A 7,817-nucleotide genomic window follows, 5' to 3' on the forward strand; every position below is an offset into this window, starting at 1 on the left:
GAACCCTCTTTAAAACTGCAGCACTGGGTGCCAGTCACCTTAGAACTATACACCTAAAAGCTGTACTTTTGTGCTTTTCAAAACACATCTTTAATCAGCTGTTCTCTTTCAATGTTGTCCTTGAGTAAAGCAAGCTGGTCTAAGGGTAGGTTCCCTCCAAGCTTGCCTTAAGTGTCTCATGGTGGTGCTACCCTACTCTGCCATACTAGATGCTTGGCTTTCAAAAGCCAGGGAAGCAGGAAGAGACCTCAAAGCGGTGTGAACTCTGTTGAGGCAGACAAGTAGATTCAGCTGCTAAAATGCTCAGCACTCCAACCTCCCCCAAGGCGGGAAGCTTCTGCATGGCCAGATGCCTTTCTAAAACCTCTTCGAAACAGAGGCACCTCTTGTAAAAGAAAAATGACTCTTTATCTCTGGATAAGACGACATCAGGTCACTTTTAACCCTAAGTGAAAGGTTAACAGGAAGCCATTTGTCATCCAGAAATTTAGATGACTAAATACCTGCTAGGTACCACCTTCATCTGATAGGGAACTGGAGTGGACAAAGGCAGACATGCATACACATGTGCACCCAAGTTCTGCCCTACACAGAAGTACCAACATGAGAGAAACCTACTTGGTTTAGCGGCCGCCCTGACTGGCTGCCTTAGCTGAATTGGAGAGGACTTGAAGCCACTTCAGAGGAGGATACACAGCCAACCCAAACCAAACACAATCTGCTTCTTTGTGAATTGCAAGAAATTCCCCAACTGCCTGAGCTAATGGTACGGAGCAGTAGAGCAGATAACCCAATACGGTGGATAATCTCAAAATCATTTTCCATTTGGCTTGTGGAATGAATTAAATGATTTGTTTCGGCTTCAGCAGATTTACCTTCCTAATTATGTTTTTTGTTAGGCTAGAAACATTCAACATTGCAGGATGTTGCCAGGGATTTAAAAAGGGGGGCAGATGACAGCCATATGAGAGATCGGTTCAGAGGTCACCTGGGGTCATTGTCATCTATTGAGTGCCTACTGTGTATATGATACTGAATGGGACAGAAAGTCATGAAAAACATGTCTCCTGCAGTCAGGATTATAACATAGTAAATGAGACCAGCTCTAGAGCTATAAAAACATACCTTGGAGATAGTTGGTTACAAAAATGCATGTAAAGCATGGAGATTTCTATACTTGAGATCTCCCTAGGTGTTCTATAAATATTTGTCAAATAAATGAATAAATGAATGGAAAGAAGTCAAATAATCCCAACAGTAAGCCTTCAAAGGCTGCTAAGACAAAGCCACTCACTGGTCACTAGAGAGGTCAGGGAAGTCAGAAGGTCCTAGAAGGCAGACTGCATGCTTCTGAAGCATTTCACAGGTAGAAAACATACTAGGTTCTCTCTCCACCTTGCCTGACCCTCATTGTCTTTTAGATCTCAACTCAATCCCTCTTCCTCAAGGAAATCTTTCCAACCCTAGACTATGTTAAGTCCCCAGGGATATGTGTTCTTAACATCTGTACTTCACTTTGTAAGCACTTCATCCAACTCAAAGTAAACATCTGTTTCGGCAATATTTGTTAAAAGGGTGCTTCCTCTGATAGAACGTAAGCTCCATGGTGGCAGGGACCATAATCTCCCACTTTTACCACTGTATTTGCAGCATTTAAGGTAGCGACTTATACAGTGAAGCAAAATACATATTTGTGGAGCAAGGTATTGAACTGAAGTGCTAAAGTCAGGGAAAAGATGACTGAATTCTAAGGACTGAAAAGGAAAAACAAAATATATATATATAAAACTGGAAAAGATGGAAGTTTCCTAGAATCCCAGAAAGGGAATCTGCCTGCCCAGACACATAGAGACATAAAATGAACGGGAGGATTTCATGGTATCATTAGAGGGCTGCTTAATAAAACTGTAATAAGAATTAAAGATCATTTAAAAAAAAACAAAAAGAATAGCTACCATTTACTGTTTCCTATCAGCTAGTTTCATGTATTATCTCATTGACTCTCATAGCTATTATCTTTATTTATGAGGAGGGAACTGAAGCTTTCAGAATTTAAGGTCACCTAGTAAAGATATGGCAGAATCACTATTTGAATCCACATCTATTCATCTAGGGGGCTCCAAAGTTTGTGATCTTCACCACTAAGCAAACAAGGTATTGTATTCAAAAATATTTTGTAACTTGTAAAGCACTTGGCAGCTTACCTGTGTGGGGGTCAGGTAAACATAGTCAAACAGCCAAGTAATAGACTGAACTAGCTAACTAGCTAACTAACTTACCAGCTAACTTAGGAATCTGGAACTTCTCAACAACTGAATACACCTCTGTTTTATTGAATTATGTAAGCTTTGCATTGCATGACCGGTAAAAATCCAAAATATTCTACTATCTAAAGACCAGAAATCTGGGTCTCCTTTTCATCCAAATATGCAGGTGATAATGGAAACATCCACTTTGTCTCCTACTAACTACTAACTAAAGTGTTTTGTTTTGTTTTGTTTTCCTTTTCTGCTAAGGCTTAATGTGACAGAATAAATATTAAGACCAACATGGCCTTTCTCAATAAGTTCAAGGCTAATTGGACCAAGTAAAAGTGACCATTAGAATAGACTTTGTGCAAGTGTGCAAACCCTGGTATGGCCAGGATCTTCATGTTGTGTTGACGTCAAGACAGCTAAACCTCTAGACCTTTAGCTCTAAGAAGAGAAGATCCAAGTCCATTGATCACCTTTACATCTCTGGTGCCAGCTCAATACAAAGCATACAATATGTTCACAAACATAGAATCAAAGTGAATGTTTAAGATTCAGTTAATTTTAATTATAAAAGGTTAAAGGAATATTGAAAGCTGTGGGCCAATATATTTATCGTTACTATAATTGTCTGTTGTAGAACTAAGAAATACAGGACACTTTAGGAAACGGTGTCAAATGGGTTTGCCTAAATTAGCATTATTAAAAAATACAGTCATTGAGAAAGCATTTATTCTGCAACACAATGGGAAACAAATACAAACAAATAAATGAGCTAATTTTATTTTTTCCTTTGAATCTAGTTATCTTAGCATCCCATTGACACATCCTGATTGGCAGCTTTTAGACTACCATCGACTTTCAATTAGTATTTACTGGTATTATTATTAATAACAATCGGCATGTTTAAATTTCCTCTCAGGAGATGTCAATGGATTTCCAATTTTCAATAACGAGGATTTGAGAAATGATTTATTTGAATACATCTGAAAAATACACTGCTGAAAATAAGACTTTTATTTGTCCTCAAGACAGCCATTACCTCTCACACAGGTAAACCAGGGCATAACACAGGGCATTATTTGTGTTCAACAGATCCTGGAGGTTTTCTGGGAGCTGGCTGAAAACCACACACACAAAAAAAATTTTTTTAATAAAAAACAAACAAGCTACCATCTCAGGAAGCATTCCTGATATTCTGGGTTTTGAGACAAGTGGAATTATTCCCCACTAATTTATACACCCATGAAACTGGCCTGTTGGCAAGTCCACAATTAATGTGAATGCCAAGTGGGAAGGCAGCTTTGTTTCATCTCAGAGAACACTTCGCTGAACAGCAGCCTCCCCAGTTGAAAATGCATGCAATGTCTCTCTCTTTTAACTTGGAGCAGACGCTGGCATTTCTTCATCTCTATTCACTCTATCATTATGATGCATTATACAATGTAATGATGTAATACACCGGAAAGCCGAAATGTGCGCGCCTTGCCAAAAATAATAAGAAGAAAAGTATACAATTATTTTCTGCTATGAAAGCCACTATCACTATCATTTCATCCTTCCCCAGCCAAAATGAAAGCTTCCCTAATGGCTCAGAGTCTCTTTATGTTTGTGAATTGAACATGAATGTGAAAAGTAGGACGTCACCTCGTCTGTACTGAGTTAGAACTTTTAAATGATGTAAACAAATTTATCACTTGAGCATGGCGGGCTGGCTCCAGAGTCGGCTCCGGCCATATTTTCCATAGTGTGATTTCTGGTGCGATTCTAAATGTAACCAAGCCTTTATTTGTTAATAACAAATTTTCCTAAAAAGGGTCTGCCTTTTCATGTTTCATTAACATTAACCTACAATCACAAGCCACTGTTCTGAGCAGGAAGCACATTTCAGGCAAAAAGTCACCGTCTGCTGGTAGCTGCATTCGTGGCTGATTAAATCAAAAAGAATCAAAGTAATAAAACCTCAGAAATAAAGCCAACTAATTGCTACATTTCCCCTCCCCCTTACTGAACGCTATTTTGAGTTACAGAAGCAGAAAATTGTTTTAAGAATCAGATATTTTTAATGCCTCACAAGAAAATATTCCCGAAAGATTGCAATATTGGGCAGACTTTTTTCATCCAATTCCTTCTGGTTCTGCCCCTCCTTTTCTTTTCTTCTCTCCACTACCTCCCATTCACCTGCTCCCATGGATTTTCTGGATAGGTTATTTTTACAGCATATCTAATGTTTTTCTTCATTATTACCAGGAACCAACCTCTTATAAATAGGAGCAAACCAAAAGAAGGAAGCTACATTCCTGATCATCCAGTTTGCTGGCAGAAACCCTGTCAATTTGGATTTCAGCGACATTTCAAAATGATATTTTCAGCTCCGTTATTATAACTGTAATTGGGAAGTGGTTGATTAGATAGAGGCCAGAGAGGAATTTTAAGGGAGCACAGGGACCAGAGCAGGAGTATGCTGCCGTCCACTGCATTCTGGCTCCAGCGTTGAGAAACGGCCTGCGCAGAGCTCCCTTGCAAACCCCAGCCACAGATCGTAAAGCTCCTAAGTAGGCTGGCCACCCGCTTTATGCTGAAAATTTGTGGGATGCCATTTTTTGCCTGGCAAAATTAGTAGGACCGCTTAACATAATTAATTTTTATACTAAACATGTGTTGTTGTTGTTGTTTTTTAATGTACAATTATCAAACCATCAAAACCACAGTGGAGCACAATCAGATGTGCCTGAAAACACATAATTGACATAAAGGACGTGAAGGAAAATAACATGAAAACATAAAATAAATGGTTATTGCTATTTAGAATCTGCATTTAAAGAGGAGAATTAATCATAATTATGCATTATTAGCTAATAATTGGGTGGATGCATACAGGGCATAGCTTGTTTATTGTTGCTGGTGCTGCTATTGTTACTGTTATTATTATTTTCTGTGGGAAATTCTACCAACCTGAGATTGTTTTGAAGACTTCCCTGTGATTACTCAGTACATACAACCTGTAGACTGTTTTGCATTATTCACTAACCACTGAAACACAGTCACCTCTGGGGAAGGCCCAGAAAAATCCCAAACATCTCATAGAAATACACCAGCAGGTGTGGGGCATATTTCCTCATCCAGAAGAAAGTCAAAGAAGGGTAGAAAGTAAAGACATATGGATTCTTCATGCAGGCTAAAAGCAGCCCAGAGCAGAAAGTGGAACTATGCTCAGTTATTCTGATTGAAGCATTATTCAACATTGCATTTCTTCATTCATTTCCTCCCTGCCTTTTGCTCTTCTTTCTCTCTCCATACACACACACACACACACACACACACACACAGAAACATGTGTGTGTGTGTATATATATATCATGTTTGTAAGTACATATATAACATATTACATATATATTAGAAATGCAAGGATAAGACATGATGGCTTAATGACTGCTGATGATCAACAGTTATGTATAATATTAATTGTATTTTTATCCCTGAGGGTCAAAAGAAGGAAAGAGTCACACCATTCAGCACTTTGAAACTTAAGGCTTCACCGCTCCCGTATGGCAGCCTTACGCTGCCCTCTCCACTGCAGTTCTTTCACTTGGGGAATGTGTCAAACACCCTGTGATCAAATCTGTGTGCTGAGAAATCATGAAGACTAAAGGGACAGTGCATACGGCAGAAGAGGTGTCCTCAGAGTGTCAAAACAACCAGTTGGAAGGTGAAAAATTTGCTGACATAGACAGATTTATTGGTCTACATGAGGCAAAATAACTTTTATGGTGGATTTTTTTGTTGTTTCTTTTCTCCACATTTTGGTGTCACATAAATTGTCAAAAGAATAAGACACAGAAAAGGAAGTAACCATAATGGTAAACACAGGAAGGGACAGCCGAAAATAGTAAGCTTGTCTAGTTAATCAAGTTTAAATTTGTTACATATAAAAAATAACCAGAAAACTTAATAAGTCCAAACCAGTCCATTTATTTATTCAATAAATATTTCTTGATTTTTTTTTTTTTTTTTTGGCCTGCTATGTATCAGACACTAGTCTAGGTCCTGGAGATTCTGTGAAGGAAACAGACAAAATTTTGACTCTCATGGAGTTTACATTAGGTGTGAAGGGGGTGGCTGGCTGAAAAGGGAGACAGACAACAAAATGTGTGGGTTGGGAAGTTGTTATGCAATTTGAAAAAGGATGGTCAGTAAAGACATTTCTGAGGGTGTAAACTCTGACCATTTAGACCATTGACCTATTTAGATAAAAACTTAGTTCAATCATAGATTTGAATGAGCTTTTCTTCTGGGGCAAAGCTGATCAAACTGATCTAGCAACCTCTTGAAAGCATAATGTTACAAAAAATTCAAAGGATTCCAGGGAATGTTTGCATGAATTGCAGGTCCTGTGCTATAGTATGAGTTTAATAGAAACCTTTTCCCAAAACAATCCAGGCTGCATTTCTCTCATTTGTTTAAACACAGACCAGTTTGTCTGAATTCAGCAAAGTAAAACACCAAAAAGCAAAATGAAAGAAAGAGGTTAAACTGTGGTGGACTCTATGTATAGGACAGAAGAGAGATGGGGGTAGGACTTGGTCTTTCTAAGCAGCCAAATAATCAGTTTAGCTGGATGTACCTTTTTAAGCCATTTGTTTTCCAGACATTTAGACCCAAGTAGGAAGGAAAGTATGTATATTTCTAGTGAACATATTCCTGCATCATAATTTAGAACTCAGGACCTAATAATTACTTTTCTAACTTGTGAATTTATTTTATTAAATGCCTTTCCAAAAGAAAATAGTTATATAACTAAAAGCATACACTTCACACACACATATATACATATATCTACATCCTTAAAAACAGTATTTGGAATTTTGAAATTGATATATACTCCAGAAACCCAGAACCTATGGTCTCTATAAATATACCTCAAAATCAGTGTAACCTACATTATCCTTGTAGAAAACATACTTCTTTTCTCGAATACACACAGTTCCTAGACTCTTAATATTATATTTATTTATTTATTTAAATACATAGTCTTAGCATAACGTAGCACCAGGCACATCCCTTCTGCCTCTCCTCCTTCCCCTCACACACCCAGCCAAAAGAGCAGGAAATGGTGAGGATCACTTCCTCTCAGAAGCTCCACCCCAGACCAATGCAGAAGGCACCACTGACTAATGGTATACTGCGCGTGTGCATTTGTGCATGCTCAGTCGTGTCTGACTCTGTAACCCCATGGACTGTAGTCTGCCAGGCTCCTCTGTCCATGGAATTTTCCAAGCAAGAATACTGGAGTGGATTGCTATTTCCTTCTTCAGGGGATCTTCCTGACTCCAAGATTGAACCCATGTCTCTTGCATCGACAGACAGATGCTTTACCACTGAGCCACCTGGAAATACTGGAGGAAGTAAGTCCACATAGTGCGCTTACTAGAGGAGCCAGAAGGAATGCAGGAGAGGTAGACCCTAATCTCAGGCTCCTAGCATCCCGTGTGGCCAGGGCATGTTCCCACCTGGGTACCCAGGCCAATGGAGGGACTGAGGCAAGTTTCTCTCTTCATTTACACT

The sequence above is a fragment of the Bos taurus genome, chromosome 11 (assembly GCF_002263795.3).
Source record: "Bos taurus isolate L1 Dominette 01449 registration number 42190680 breed Hereford chromosome 11, ARS-UCD2.0, whole genome shotgun sequence".
In the NCBI taxonomy this organism is placed as follows: domain Eukaryota; kingdom Metazoa; phylum Chordata; class Mammalia; order Artiodactyla; family Bovidae; genus Bos; species Bos taurus.